Source organism: Schistocerca serialis, chromosome 4 (assembly GCF_023864345.2).
Source record: "Schistocerca serialis cubense isolate TAMUIC-IGC-003099 chromosome 4, iqSchSeri2.2, whole genome shotgun sequence".
In the NCBI taxonomy this organism is placed as follows: Eukaryota; Metazoa; Arthropoda; class Insecta; order Orthoptera; family Acrididae; genus Schistocerca; species Schistocerca serialis.
The window spans coordinates 339,294,297-339,310,675 of record NC_064641.1 but is presented as its reverse complement, the minus strand read 5'-3'; positions in this window follow the sequence as shown (position 1 = coordinate 339,310,675).

Sequence of the window (16,379 nt, the reverse complement as noted above, 5' to 3'; positions counted from 1 at the left end):
CACCTGCTTTCTTTGGGATTGGAACTATTATATTCTTCTTGAAGTCTGAGGGAATTTCGCATGTCTCATACATCTTGCTCACCAGATGGTAGAGTTTTGTCAGGGCTGGCTCTCCCAAGGCTAACAGTAGTTCTAATGCAATGTTGTCTACTCCCGGAGCCTTGTTTCGACTTAGGTCTTTTAGTGCTCTGTCAAACTCTTCACGCAGCACCATATCTCCCATTTCAACTTCATCTACCTCCTCTTCCATTTACATAATATTGTTCTCAAGAACAACGCCCTTGTATAAACCCTCTGTATATTGTGTCCACCTTCCTGCTCTCCCGTCTTTGCTTAGAACTGGGTTTTCATCTGCGCTCTTGATATTAGAGATTTGAATATAGTCTTCAAATTAGTCAGGATGTTGGGAGTAACTGAAACTCTAGGGGATAGACAGAGGTTAGAATATAATCATCTGTTTAGTCGGGATGTTGGGAGTAGCTGATACTCTTGATTGAATAGTATGGCATAGGATAGGATTTCGTCAGTACAAAATTGATGAGCAGAGAAAAATTGTATATTCATTTATTCCGGCAGTTATAAGAGCAGTAATACAGTTTAGTCCCAGTGGATACTAGTCATAGCAAAATTTCTGCAGTTAATTTTGTATTCGTTAGTTGTGTAATTCTATAAGACGTTTTCAGGAGAAACGACATTCTGTTGAAAGAGATCAGTGAACGACGTATTGTAAACTTCCTTTTATTTCACGGACTGTCACATTCCATGACTCTGTCGTCAGCTCATTTAGCCTCCTTTGGACTTCTTCAGTCCCTACATCAAGAACAGAAGGGTATACGAATATATCAAAACCCGTACTTTTTACCATTTAGCCAGTTGTAGCTGAGAGCTAAGTATAAGGCACCCCATTCGTTTCTGCCCCCCTAACGCACCATTCTTACCTCCGACTGGGCAGCGGTTTTAACTTTTCATCTGTGTATGTATATAAATATAGAATGCATATCTATAAGGGAATGGAAATACATTTAAAGTAGTTTAAATCTTTGGTTTCATAAAATATCCTTTGTAGCAAAACAACAAAATGGAAGTTATTAGTAATAAAAGGAAAAAGTGGGAGTTCCTTTCCTTATACACATTTACAACTACTGATAGTGCTGTGCATCTAGTTGGGAGATGTCTGTACCACTGACTATAAGCTTAATGGGTTTCTTCGTTATAGTATGGGTGCCTCTCTTCCCTATGCAGCTTTTATCGCAGTCCAGACATATTAGTTTGTTGAGCCCCTATTTTCCCCATTTATAATTCTCACATGGCAAGCTCTGATTAGCTCATGTATACAAATTCTGTAATACCTGATGCATTGATGGCCATTCTCACACTTTTTTCAAAATGTGTACACTTTTCTCCGATGTTTTGGCTATATACTTCACGCAGGCGGACTTGCTCGCATCCAATATAGGCTACACGTATAGTGCTTTTCGCGTCTTTGTACAAGGGTTGTTCAATAAATAGCGCAACACATTTAGTTTCTTAAAGTAAGTTGGTTTTATTCAGGATTACAATAGACCACATTATTCCCCAATTTTGTAGCTACTACACCAAATTTCTCATCATGATCTCCGTTGAATGCGACTGTCTTACACCACCTTACTGGGAGGAAGTGCTTGCCGATTCGGCACCACTCTATTGGTCGACGTCGGAGCTAACGTCGTGATGCACCAGTACCCTCCCATCATACACGTACTTAACACATAACGTACACTTTCTGCTGAGAGCAACGCTCATTTTGCCAGATAGATGGAAGTCGAAATATGTGATTGTTGTGTGCGTGTGCGGATGTGAGCCTTTGTGACACTTCGCTCTGAGCTTCAGGCTGTGATGACTTCGGTTACACAGCTTGAGGCTGCAATGGATGGGCACCACTCTTGTTGGCCGGCCGTGGGGATACAACGGACGTCCAGCACGTCTGAGTCCTCTGGTCGGTCCTGACCAGTGTCCAGTCCAGTAACTGCTCGCACTGAGACTGACCTCGAACTCGTGGTCGAGTGGGAGGTCGCCCTGGGGTGTAGCAGGCGCCGGAAGACTTCCCAGTCGGCAGCATGTAAGGCGAACACGGTTTGTCTGACAAACAGGGTCCAGTTCCTGTCTGTGGCTGACACTGTCGCTGAGCCAAATTCTGTCGCCTGTCCTGTTTCAGAGGAAACCTCTCAGCCTGCAAGATCTGGACAATCACAGAGGGTGGTATTATTGATAGTTGGGAGCTCCAACGTTAGGCGCTGTATGGGCCCCCTTAGGCACATGGCTGCCAAGAATGGAAAGAAAAGCAATGTGCACTCCGTGTGCATACCGGGTGGAGTCACTCCAGATGTGGAACAGGTCCTCCCGGATGCCACGAAGAGACCAGGGTGTAGCCAACTGCAGGTGGTTTCTCACGTCGGTACGAATGATGTGTGTCACTTTGGATCAAAAGAGATTCTCTCTGACTTCTAGAGGCTAACAGAAGTTATAAGGGCTGCCAGTCTCGCTTACGAGGTGAAAGAAGGTTTGACCATTTGCAGCATAGTCGAGAGGACAGAGCCTAGTGGAAAGTCTGAATCAGTGGCTCAGACGGTTCTGCGACCGTGTAGGCCTCAGAATCATCGTCTTGTGCCAACAGGTGGTTGGGTTTCGCCTTTCACTACACACAAGAGGCGGCTACACGGGTTGCAGGGGCTGTGGGTGTGGACTGGGTGGTTTTTTTAGGTTAGAGGGTCTCGGGAAAACACAAGAAGGGCTTCAGTCACAAAGGGTGCAGGCGGAATGCAGGAGGAACGTAGATACAGGAACCATCGGTATAAGAGTTGCAAATTGTCGTAGCTGTGTTGGGATAGTACCTGAGCTCCAATTGCTAATAGCAAGCGCTGATGTTAAAATCGTTGTAGGCATTAAAGCAGGCTAAAGCCGGAGATAAGCTCAGCCGCCATTTTTACGAAGAACGTAGCGGTGTTCCAAAACTATAGGCTAAATATGGTTGGCGGGTTTATTGCTGTTAGAAGTAATTTCTCTTGTAGCAACATTGAAGTTGATAGTTCCTGTGAGTTAGTATGGGAAGAGTTCATTGTTGGCAACCGAATTAAAATAATAATTGGATCCCTTTACGGACCTCCCAGTTCAGATGATACGGATGCTGCAAGGTTGAAAGAAATGAACGCAGGGTAGTAGCAGCAAGATTGAATATTGTAACACCCGAATCTTCCAAAAGTAGACGAAAAATATCCCTATTCAAAACAGCACATAAAAACCCACTTGACGCCTTCCTGAGAGACAATCTCCACTCTTTCCAAATTAATAATATAAGTGTAGACCAGATGAAGCTTGAATTCAAAGAAATAGTATCGGCAGGAATTTATACATTTATACCAAATAAATTAACAAACGACGGAGCAGATCTACCTTCGTACACAATACGGGTCAGAACACTATTGCAGAAACAACGAAACAAACATTTGGCTCTGAGCGCTATCGGACTTAACATCTGTGGTCATCAGTCCTCTAAAACTTAGAACTACTTAAACCTAACTGACCTAAGGACATCACACATATCCATGCCCGAGGCAGGATTCGAACCTGCGACCGTAGCGGTCACGCGGTTTCAGACTGAAGCGCCTAGAACATCACGGCCGCACCGGCCGGCGCGAAACAAACATGCCAAAATGTAAACAGACCCATAATTCACAAGATGGGCTACCTTTTACAGAAGCTCGAAATTCAGGGCGGACCTCAATGCGAGATGATTGTAACAGTTTCCCCAACGAAACTTTGCCTCGAAACCTGGCAGAAAATCCAAAGAGATTCTGGTCTTATGTGAAGTATGTTGGCAACAAGAACAATCAATGCCTTCTCAGCTTGATAGCAATGGAGATACTATCGAAGACAGTGCTGCCAAAGCAGAGTAACTAAACACAACCTTCCGAAATGCCTTCGCACAAGAAGACGAAGTAAATATTCCATAATTCGAATGTAGAATAGGTGCCAGCAGGTGTAACATAGAAGTTAACATCCTCGGAGTAGTGAAGCTACTCAAATCACATAATAAAACAAGTCTACTGGTCCAGACTGTATACCAATTAGGTTCCTTTCGGAGTGTGCTGATGCATTACCTCCACACTTAACAATCATACACATCCGTACAACCGTTCGCTCGACGAAAGCTCCGTACCCAAAGACTGGAAAGTTTCACAGGTCACACCGATATTCAAAAAAGGTAGCATGAGTATCCACTTAATTACTGGACTATATCATTAACGTCAATATCCAGCAGGATTTTGTAACATATATTGTGTTTGAACATTATGAATTGCCTTGATGTAAACAGTCTATTGACGCACGGTTAACATGGGTTGAGATAACATCGTTCTTGTGAAACGCAACTATCTCCTTATTCGCATGAAGTGTTTATGGATTTCCCGAATGCTTTTGGCACTGTACCTCACAAGCAGCTTTTAGTGAAATTGCGTGCTTATGGAATATCGTCCGAGTTATGTGACTGTATTTGTGATTTCCTGTCAGTGAGCTCACTGTTCGTAGTAAATGACGGAAGGCGATTTCTGGCTTTCCCCATGGTAGTGTTATAGGCCCTTTGCTGTTCCTTTTCTATAAAAGGATTTAGGAGATAATCTGAGCAGCTTTCTTAGGCTATATGCAGATGATTCTATCGTTTATCATATAGTAAACTGATCAGAAGATCAAATCGCAAAACGGTTTAGAAGAGATATCTGAATGCTGTTGAAATTGGAAATTGACCCAAAATAATGGAAAGTAAGAGGTCATCCACATGAGCGCTGAAAGGAATTCGTTAAACTTCGGTTACACGATAAATCAATCAGATCTAAAGGCTGTAATTTCTACTAAATAACTAGGAATTACAATTACTAACAACTTTAATTGAAATTAAGACATAGAATATGTGGTGGGGAATGCTAACCAAAGACTGCGTTTTATCGGCAGGACACTTACAAAACGTAACAGATCTACTGAGGAGATTGCGTACATCAAGCTTATCTGTCCTCTTTTAAAATACTGCTGCCCGGTGATGGATCCTTACCAGATAGGACTAACGGAGTACATCGAGAAAGTTCAAGGAAGTGCTGCACTTTTTGTATTTTCGTGAAATGTGGAAGAGAGTAATACTGAAATGATACAGGATTTTGGCTGGGCATGATTAAAAGAAAGGCGGTTTTCGTTGCGATGGATTCTTATCACGAAATACCATTCGGCAACTTTCTCCTCCGAATGCGAAAACATTTTGCTGACACCAACCTACACAGAGAGAAACGATCACCACGATAAAATAAGGGAAATCAGAGCTCGTATGGAAAGTTATAGGTGTTCGTTCTTTCCGCGCGTTTTCGAGGCTGGAATAATAGAGAATTGTGAAGGTGGTTGGATGAACCCTCTGCCAGACGCTTAAATGTGATTTGCAGAGTACCCACGTAGATGTAGATGTAGTGCGAGATCCGGGCTTTGGGTGAATAAGGAAGAACAGTGCAGCGAAGTTCTTTGATCTCCTTTCAGGTGCACAGAGTTATGTGATCCCTTCCTGTGTCATGGAGAAGGAGAAGTTCGATAGTATTCTTGCGCCAACGAGCACCCTGAAGTCGTTACGTCAGTTTCATGAGAGAAGCACAATACACATCAGAGTTGACAGTTGCTGCATGAAGAAGTACATCGAACAGATTAACTCCTTCAGAGTTGCCGAAGACCGTCGCTATGACTTGACCTGGTGAGGGTGCGGCTTTCAGTCTCTTCTTCAGAGGACAGGTGCCACCCTATACATTGCTGCTTTGTTTCCAGTTCGAAGTGATGAACCCATTTTTCATAGCCTGTGACGTTGATCAACAAAAAGTAATCATGATCTGCTTCATAAAGCCCACGCAATTCCACACAGATGGTTCTTCGTTACTGTTTATGCTCTTTTGTGTTTGGTGGCGAGGAACCCAGCGCGCACACATACCTTTGAGTACGCTAACTGGTGGATGAAATTGTCTGCACTACCAACAGAGTCTTGTGGTTGAGCAGCGAATTGTTTGTGATTCGCCGATCACTGCGAATGAGTGCGTCCCACACATTCCTACAGTACAAGAGTCATAGGTGTGTGGGGCATGTGTGTGGGGTTGGAGTGAAGTCAGATGGATTTCCGCGTCCTTGTTGCGATGGTGACAGTCGCCTCGCCCAATGACTCACCGTGCTTTTGTCAACTGCCGGGTTTCCGTAGACATTCTGCAAGCGCCTGTGTATACTTGCGATACTCCCGTTTCGGGACAAAAACACCCAGTCTCAGATCTCTGCTAGGAACGCACCTCAGTCTCAGATGGCATTATGAAGGATAGGTATAGTGTCGTTAACTATCGCAAATCCATTGAACCACAGGGGCTGAAGTAGGAATATATTCCACAATGTCCCAAAACAAATTCCTCTTCTTTCCGACCGAAACTGGAGGAGAAATTATGTATTGAAGTCCCCTCGTATTAACTCTACGTATCTTCTATATGAAGTACACCATTTCAGTGCAATCACCAACTGCAGTCGCTATTTGTAGTAATATATTCAAATAATCTATGATGTAATGTACTTGGCATTACAGATAAAGTTATCCAAGTTTCTGATAAAGACTGACTTGAATCAGTATTGTATCCAGTAAACCCTAAAATGTCACTTATTAACGCTCTAGTAATCAAAGCTGGTAAGGGAAACAGATTAGTTATTATACACAAAGTAGAATATATTTCAAAGTCGCCCTACTTTATCACTGAAAATAAAATCATTAAGATGATGTGTGACGGTACCAAAAGATTTCCAATAGGTTCTAAGGGGACTTCCGAAAATTCTAATTTTTGAATAATAAATATGATAAAAGTTCTACAAAGCTAATGAGTAAATTGACTCCAAGAGTGAGCTCAATTTGGGACATAGGACTCTAATTCTGGAGAACGATACGTGGTTAAAACACATGTCTGACCATCCTGATTTATGATTTCCGTCATTTCATTTCATCTACATATATACACCGCACCCCACGGTACGGCACGTGGCGGAGGGTACTCCATACCGTCGCTAGTCATTTCTTTCCTGCTCCACTCACAAATAAAACCCTAATTTCTCACATGTTATCTTGACGGTCCTTATTCGAGAAGTATGATGGCCGCAGTAGAACTTCTCCGTAGTCAGCTTCAAATGCCGATTCTCTAAATTTTTTCAATAGTGTTCCTCAAAGAGAATGTCGTCTTCCTTCCAGAGAACTTCATTTCAGTTACCAAAACATCTACAACGGTTACGTATTGGTCGAACCTACCGGTAACAAATCTAGCAGCCTGCCGCTGAATTGCATCGATGTCTTCCTTTAATCCAAGCTGTTACGGATACCAAACACTCTAGAAATTCTCAAGAATAGGTGACAGTGTCCTATTGCCGTTTCCTTTGTAGATGAAACACACTTCCCAATAAGCTGAAGCCTACCATTCGCCCTCCGTACCATTACTCTCACGTGCTCGTTCAACTTCATATCGCTTTGCACCGCTATGTGCAGATGTTTAAGCGGTATCACTGTGTCAAGCTGGGCACTACTAACGCTGTTTCCGAACATCACACGTTTGTTTCTCCTACTCATCCGCATTAACTTATATTTTTTTACATTTATAGGAAGCTGCCATTTATCATACCAACCAGAAATTTTGTCTGAGTCATCTTGTATTCCCAAGCGGTCCCTCAACTTCAACACGTTATCGTACACCACAGCATCATGGGTGAACAACCGCAGACTGTTTTCCAACGTGTCTGCCTAATTATTTACGTATATAGAGAACAATAGCGGCCGTATCACATTTCCATGGGGTACTCCTGACGATATCCACCTCGCTGAGGACAAAGTACTGAATTCTATAGCTTAAGAAGTCTTGGAGCTACTCTAATCTTTGTGAACCTATTCCCTAAATTATTTAAGGCAAATACGGGGCAGGTTGCTTCGAAAGGGTAAGGCCACTTTCCTTCCCCATCCTTTCGTAATCTGAGCTTGTGCTTCATCTCTAATGACATTGTCCATGGGGCGTTAAACAATAATCTCCACATTCTCTTACTTCTACTCGAGAGCTAAATTTCACACACTAAAAGAAAATCTGCCAGTAAATTCGATTGACAATATCCTGGCTATTTAATTTCTAAAATAAAAAGTCTCTGCTGCAATTTCTTTACATTTCTCATAATAATTACCCAGTAATAATGGCAATGAGTAAATTGTGTCCCTTATAATCTCACTATTCCGTGAACTAGATTTGCTTTGTTTGACATTAATAATGTTTACACAAACATTCCCAAGAATAAAACTACTGACGTAACGAAAAAAGTTTGCTCACCACAAAACACTATCACACTGACCAACAGTGGAACTTTACTAGCGTTAATCTTCAATGTAATTACTTTTTCCTTAACGACAAAATGAAATGCAGGAAGAAGGACTAATTTAGCCTCTCCACTTGCAGGCACAATTGCCAACATATTTATCAATTATCTCGAAAACCAGCAGTTCAGTAAGCTTTTAGAACAGCTACTGAAAACTACTTATCACAAATTATATGTGGATGACATTCTCTTTGTGTCTCTAGGTTCTAAGGTTAACAACGATCTGTTAGGTCGAAATATGAACGAATTTGTTCCCAATATTTACTTCGTAGTTGAACTTAAAATATGTCCTTTAAATTTTTGGTTATCTATATTACTAACAGCAGTCAACGTCATTCGTTTGGCATGTATTGCAAGCCAGCAATAATTTATGTCTATTTCCCAAAACTCTTGCCGCCTAGAGCAACAAAAGATTACCTTTCTCCAGGCAGTGATAAGCAGTTTACTTAAATTACGCCTTAAACAACACACAAACAAAGGAAAGACTGAGTATATTGCCCCAAACTGGCAAAAATGGCTATCATGTCGCCACAGTTGATAAGATATATAATTCTAAACTCGAGGTTAATTAAAACAGAGGCATCGTTGTTAGTGACGGTCTAGTAGATAAGATAAAGTTCACCTCACTCCCCTTTTATGGGAACATTTATTATAAACTCATTGTTTTGTTTCATAGATTTCATGCTAGGGTTGCTATTAAACCCGATAATATCCAACGTCACCTACTTGCATAACACATTAAAAGTAAAAGCCGAATCTCCGACTTTACAACTGCTGACTTCCAAAAATTTGCTGCATTGATTACAATGAGTTTTATATTTGTCAGACAGGAAAAAACTATGAAACTAGATTCGAAGAGTATGTAGAAGAGGGAAGTAAAAATACACATTACAAATCTATCTTTGCTTCTCACTTGATTTCAAAACGACACAGTATGATTGCTATTGCGTATAACCTAGTAATTTTGCATAAACTGGAGAAAGGTTCCTGCACGGACGTGTTTGAGGAAAATGAAATTTTTAACAATGCGTACCACAATAAGAGTGACATTCATAACGAACAAGAAATGCTGATAAGTAATTCTTTTTTTCCTGAGTGCCTTTGAGAACCTGTTTGATGTGTTATAATGTAATTCGTTTTAGCAGTGTTACGCCTCATTACATAGCACAGCAAGCCCATTTGTTATAAACAGCAGACAATGCTCAATTACTTGAGGCTTTGTGCTCTACTAACACCGTGTTTGCATGCAGAGACGTCGTTTGCTGCTTCCGTTTGCTTACTACCTATCGTTGGTTTCCGTATCGCCATTTCGTTCATCATGTGGCCTCTGATCCTCTTCTGCCGTGTTTAATCCCTAATAACACTTATTATACGGTTGTTTACTATAAACCCGTGTCATTCTTTTAAGTTACAGTCAGTTTTGCTGTTTATATAACTTTTAAAGCATTTTGTGAGCTTATATCTCATTACGTAGCCTCTGCCTGCTCCCCCAACTCTCCCCTGGGTGCGTTACTTGTAACATATGTCTCTGCAACGTAAGTGCCACTCGTGTCGCGTCTCAGCAGTCGTACTGTGCCTCCTCAGGACGGCTGACTTGTGAGTTCAAGCAGATTGATGTCCTAGATCGTGACGGACTTGGTACACTGTACGTTGTTATGCTTCTTTTTATGATGTATGTTAACAAGTTGGTTTTAAAATTATTGGGGTTACATAATATATATCCATTTTAATAAGAGACGGGTTCACACAACATTACTTTTTGCTGTTTGTCTTTATGATGTTTACGTACGAGGTGTTTCTAAAATTTATGTATTTGATTTGTGGTTGATTATGCGTGTAGTTACATTCTGCACCATTTGACCAGTTCTGTCACATTTTGTTATACGATAGGACGTACAAGCCACTAGATAACGGCCTCAGGGGCCAAAACTGACCTTGAGTTAAAATAAAAAGTGCTAATAGTAAAGATATTCCTTAAAAAGAAATATTACACACTGTGTCGCCTCACGTTCTATTGAGCAACGAATGTTGCAGGCATTTTAAGCGCCGTTGTAAGAATATATATAATAGGAACTGCAGCCCATAGCTTTATTACCTAGTTAGAAACTACGTTCCTCAAAGCCAGTAAGAACAGGTTTGAAAACATAATGAATCATAAGAAGTTGATGAGCTAGTTACCGTTCACAGAGGCTACAGAATTTAGCAATTTGTATCAGAAATGGCATTCATGGTTTTCATATACATAAAAAACAGACATGGACGGACATTGCTATCAATGCCCTTTTAAGTCATCTTATACGTCACACAAATGCATGGATTTTAATTGCGGCCATAGTGGCCTCGTTTGGGAACGGTGCCTGTGAAGAAAAACTATTTATTTGTATTTTCTGCCAATAAACACTATTGTTCGTATTTTTGCTTTCGACCGAGTTTAGATTAACATAGAACTTTTCGTTTAACGTACGCTGCTAAACGGGCAGGTGGGGTAATAGGTGGAGGAGGGGGAGGTGAGGCGGCTCTGGTTGGCCAGAATCATCCAGGGATGTCTTCAGCTCGGGTTGAGCTTGTGTCTCGATTATTATTATGACTAACGCTACAGCGAGTTTGACGTCTCAAAGCTTCGATTTTCATCCTTGGAACACTGTCGGAGCTGTTTTGCAAGGTCAACTTTGTATTATTTATTTTGAGAAGGTTTCCTGACTAATTCACAGTGCAAATTTGAGCAGCTCCGGTAGCATTCTAATAATGAAAAACGATGCTTTCTCTCTGGTGTTGATTATAATAAACAAAGAGGTACAAGTTGGACTTAGATTTTAGTGTTAGGGAGTGGGGGACTGGGAGTTTAGAAGCAGAGGAGGTTGAATTGATACGTTTTATTCGAAAGTTATTTTGCGGCAGCACATTAATCTCTGAACCTGGAATGGAGAATCCGTCGTGGGTGTACGACCACCAGCTTCGAGGTCTACGTTGTTACGCAACGTACTAACCTTAATTATGTGATAATAAAAACTGAAATGAAATGATGGGTATCCATACTTGGATTATCTTATTCAGGTTTGCACATATAAATTATCAAAAACAAGTGAATTCCAGATTTACTCAGTTTTATTCTTTTGACGAGAATTACCCTGCGGTGCACACGCACCACTATAACAGTACGGCTTTACGTGCTATGCTCTGTAGATGACAAAGAATCAGCAGCTCACACTAGTTAGATAGCTTAGTACGCCTTAAGATAGCTGAGTATTAGCACCCTAGAACAAACATTACAAATTAGTATCGTATGGCCTATAAAAATTGTAGTGCAATTGATTCAAATGAATCAACTTCTTTTATGTGTAGTATCTGTTTGATGAATGTTAATAATAAAAATCCCTGTCGTATTTTGGTATGAAGGCTCGAGTTTGCTCTTGGAAATTTCTTGCTGCGTCAAGGACTTGCCGCAGTGAAGCGCTTTCCATCTCGGATACAATCCAATTATTTTTCTCTGACGAATCCGATGTCTCCGTTTGAAGAGCACGACTCACGAGTCAGATGCTTGAATATTTAAATCAGGAAATTGCTTAGCAGCAGTAAAAGCCCTTTCTGCAGGCTACTCGTCGTCACCTGCTGATTACATTCTCGGGTTTTTATGACACAATGATAGATCCTGAAATCTATTCTTTAATGTTGTTCATGCCTTGTTTTATATATTCTTCTCTTCTTTTCGAACCTTTCATGTTTTTGAGGCGAGAAGCTCTCAATCTACGAAGAGTGGCCAGACTCTATCCTGGATGATTTCTCGCTCAATTGACGACCCCAATCTAGTAATACTGCGGAAGATAATCACTGTACATTTTCGACTGCTTCTCTTCGTCCTGGTATTCGTCTGATGAAGACGAGGTGACTTCTTCAGTTTCTTCAAACGCAACCTCTTTATTGATGTTTTGGTGGGCAATTAGATCGTCTTGTACCACGACTTCTTTCTCCACTAGCATTTTGAAAATTCTGCGACATATTTTCTCTCCAATTTCCATGTGTTTTTCTGTTATAACTGCAGAAGCTTTCGAAGCGATGAGATTTTTTGAAGAACGAGTGTTTCATTGTGCACAAACGCCATTTTAATGGTACTTTTGAAACTTCACGGTAAAGCGATTCGGCTTCACAATCACGTTCACGATCTCTTGCTGTCGAACTGTCACGAACATCAATACATTTACTCTTAACATCAGTCATCTTCGACCGTTGACATTACCTGTGGAGCTAACATACTAATGATGTATTCTTTCAGCCTGTAAAAGCTGTTCCCTTTCTCCCTCCACCAAACGGAAGTTGTTTGTGTACACGCAACTGTTTCTGGTGGGGCAAAACTAACTGCAGCATTACCGGGAAAATGGGTCCATACGGTGAGCCGAACCATTCCTGTACCTATATCGGGAAAATGTGATCATGGTGGGTTGAAACGTACCTGCAGGAATACGGCTATAATGGTAAACTACTTCTAAAAGTTAGAGAAAAACCCATATTTTCTAGGTGAAGATTATGTTTACAATAAATGATCCCTTAGATACTGATAATTTGTGGTGACATTAGATCCAGCGTTCTTCATCTTTCGAAACTAAGCGCTAACTGGGACGGCCACGGTTTCCTGCCTAAAATTTTCTGACTCGATTTTCTCAAAAACGGTTGATATTTGCGCCTTCCTTTTCATATATATCAATACGAATGAAATCAGTAAGGGCAAGTACGTACAGTGGACATGTTAGCCTACTTGTGCTTGGAGCCACTATGCTACGACACTTTTTTGGTACTTAGACAGCGAGTTTCATTCTATTTGCTACTTGTATGATCTGGATTCTATATCTTGCTGCTTATATCTCAGACTTTCCATTCCCTGGGAGAAATACAAGCAATGGTGGCAACATTAAAAGTGCAATGGGAATTCTAGTGTTAAATGTAAAGGAGAGAGTGGATTGCTGGAAAGAGTTCACTAATGACCCTTATGAGGGAGATGATTTGTCTGATGACTTGTCGACAGTGAAGACACAGAGGTGCAGTAATAGAATCACAGTTTAATAGATCACTGTAGAAGTTAAGACCAAATATGGCAGAAGGGATAGATAACATTCCATCAAAATTGCAAAAATTATTTGGGGGCAGTGGCAACCAAACGACTGTTCACGTTAGCGTGCAGAATGTATGATCAACAGACTTTCGGAAAAAACATCATTCACAGAACTCCGAAGTTTTCAGGAGCCAAAAAGTGCTATAATTATCGGACAATCAGCTTTACAGCTCAAGCATTCAAGTTGCTGACACGAATAACACAGAGAACATAGTCTCGCTTTAGGTAGGGTAAAGGCACCAGAGAGGCAGTTCTGACGCTGCGATTGATATTGGAAGTAGGACTGAAAAAAAATCAAGACACGTTCTTAGGATTTGTCATCTTTGATAAAGCGTTTGACAACATCAAACAGTGCAAGAAGCAGATTGGTGCAGTGTATTGAAAATACTGAGATAAATAGAGGTAAGCCATAGGGACAGATGGGAAATATACAATATGTACAAAGAGCAAGAGGATGACCAAGAACGAAGTGCTCGGACTAAAAAGGAGGTAAGACAAGAATGTACTCCTTCGCCCCTAGTGTTTAATGTACACATCGAAGAAACAACGACGGAAATAAAAGAAATGCTCGACAGTGGGATTAAAGTAGAAGGTTAAAGGATGTCAGTGAAAAATATGGTGATGACACTACTATCCACAGTCAAAGTGAAGAAGAGTTACGTGATCTGTTTAATGGAATGGTCTTCTGAGTACAGAGAAGGGACTTACGGTAAACGGAAGAAACAGGAACGTAGTGCGAAGTAATAGGAATGAGAATATGGAGAAACCTAATATAGGACTGGTGACAGCGTAGGGTGTGAAGTTAAGGAATTCCACAACCTAGGAAGTATAATAACGCATGAAGGAAAAAGCAAGGAGGACATAAAAAAGAGTACTACCATAGGTAAGAAGTGGATTCCTGACCACGATAATTCTACAGATGTCAAACACAGGCCTTAATTTCAGGATGAAACTTCTTAGAATGTACGTTTGGGAGCACAGATTTGTACTGTAGTGAATCATGGACGATGGGAGCACCGCAACAATAGAGAATCGAAGATGATGTGCTACAGGAAAACGTTAAAAATCAGGTGGACCGATAAGGTAAGCAATGAGGAGGTGGTCTGCTGAACCGGCGAAGAAAAACTACTTGGTGAACACAGACAAGAAGAAGGAACATTTGTTAAAACAACAAGGTACTGGAGGGGACTGTAGAGCGCAAAAACTGTAGAGGAAAACAGAGTTGGAAAACCTCCAGCAAACAATCGAGGGTGTGTATTTGGAAATGTTACTCTGAGATGAAAAGTCTGGTGGACGAGAGGAATCAGTGGCAGGCTGCATAAGATCAGTCAGAATACTGACGAATAAAATAAAAAAGCAAATAAGTGGGTTGAGAGATAATAAGAAGTCAGGGGCACACCAAAAATATTAGTAATGCGACGCAGTGTTCAAACCACTTACTGGCTGAGTACAGCTTTACTTTTTTGACAGCGAAACAATTGCGGTATTGAAACACTTCACTGGCGGGATGTGACACTATCGATGTGGCCCAACTGAACTGACTTTACATTTCAGTATTTCCCGCTTCCCCCTGCTTTTATGCTGAAACCACATCATAAATATCAAAACACTCATAATAAGGTCCTTTCACTTCAGCAGGGCCAGTAAACTTGTATGGTGTAATAAACAACACACCGGCACGACAGTCTGTCCTTTTATCTGTCCTCTGTAGGCATAGATACTGACCTACCACAGCCAAAGGGTTTCCTGTGCTACAGCAGAGGTACACAGCCGTTACGACAGGATGCCGGTCACGGAGATGTAATACCTCCATGGTATTAGTGCATAAATTCAACTCTCTGGTATTTCATTACAATCGACTTTACACAATATCACTGTACACATATACTAAATAATGCTTTCTTTGGTAATGAGTCTGTATGCAGCCGCTCACAGACGTGTCATGTAAATGCTCCAGGCACTGTTGACTCACCAGCTGTAGAGGGAGAGAGGGAGAGAGAGAGAGGGAGAGAGGGAGAGAGAGAGAGGGAGAGGGAGAGAGGGAGAGAGAGAGAGAGAGAGAGAGAGGGAGAGAGGGAGAGGGAGAGAGGGAGAGAGGGAGAGAGACATAGGGAGGAAGAGAGAGATAGGGAGGAAGAGAGAGAGGGAGAGAGAGAGAGGGGGTGAGAGAGTGGGAGAGAGATGAAGAGAGAGAGATGAAGAGAGAGGGATGAAGAGAGAGGGATGAAGAGAGAGGGATGAAGAGAGAGGGATGAAGAGAGAGGGAAGGAATAACGAAAATAAGTTCAACGTTCTTGACCTTGATTAAACTTGCCTGCTGCTAAGAAAGAACGCTGATAATATACACTAGTATGAACAATTAAGAATAAGTGAGATGAGTATATAAATTACCGATATCGCTCTGCCTCCGCGATGGAACCGTATCCCCGAGGTCATCAGCACTCGCTTCCATCCACTCCGGCATCTTCGCCTCTAAATTCAGGGATTCATGGCTAATCTTAGGAGTGGGTAGGGAAAGTGGGGGGGGGGGGGAGGGAGGGAGTTGGGGAGAGGCGATGGGAGATGGGGGAAATCCATGACCGCAAGTTGTCCTCTTGTGCTGATACTGTGAACTAAGTCTCTTTGGCTGCAGGAAGAACCATTATTAGATCAGCGTCTTGCTGTCTAACACACAATGCAGCACCTAAGAATATTACTTACCTGCCAGATCAATGGCAGTCACCCCTGTCGCCTCCAGACCCCCTGTGGTAACCTGTCAGCAATAGCAGCGCACATCATAAACAAAATTTTCTTTTCCTTTCTCTTATCCTTTTCCTTCTTTCTTCTTGAATCTGGCTGGTTTGAA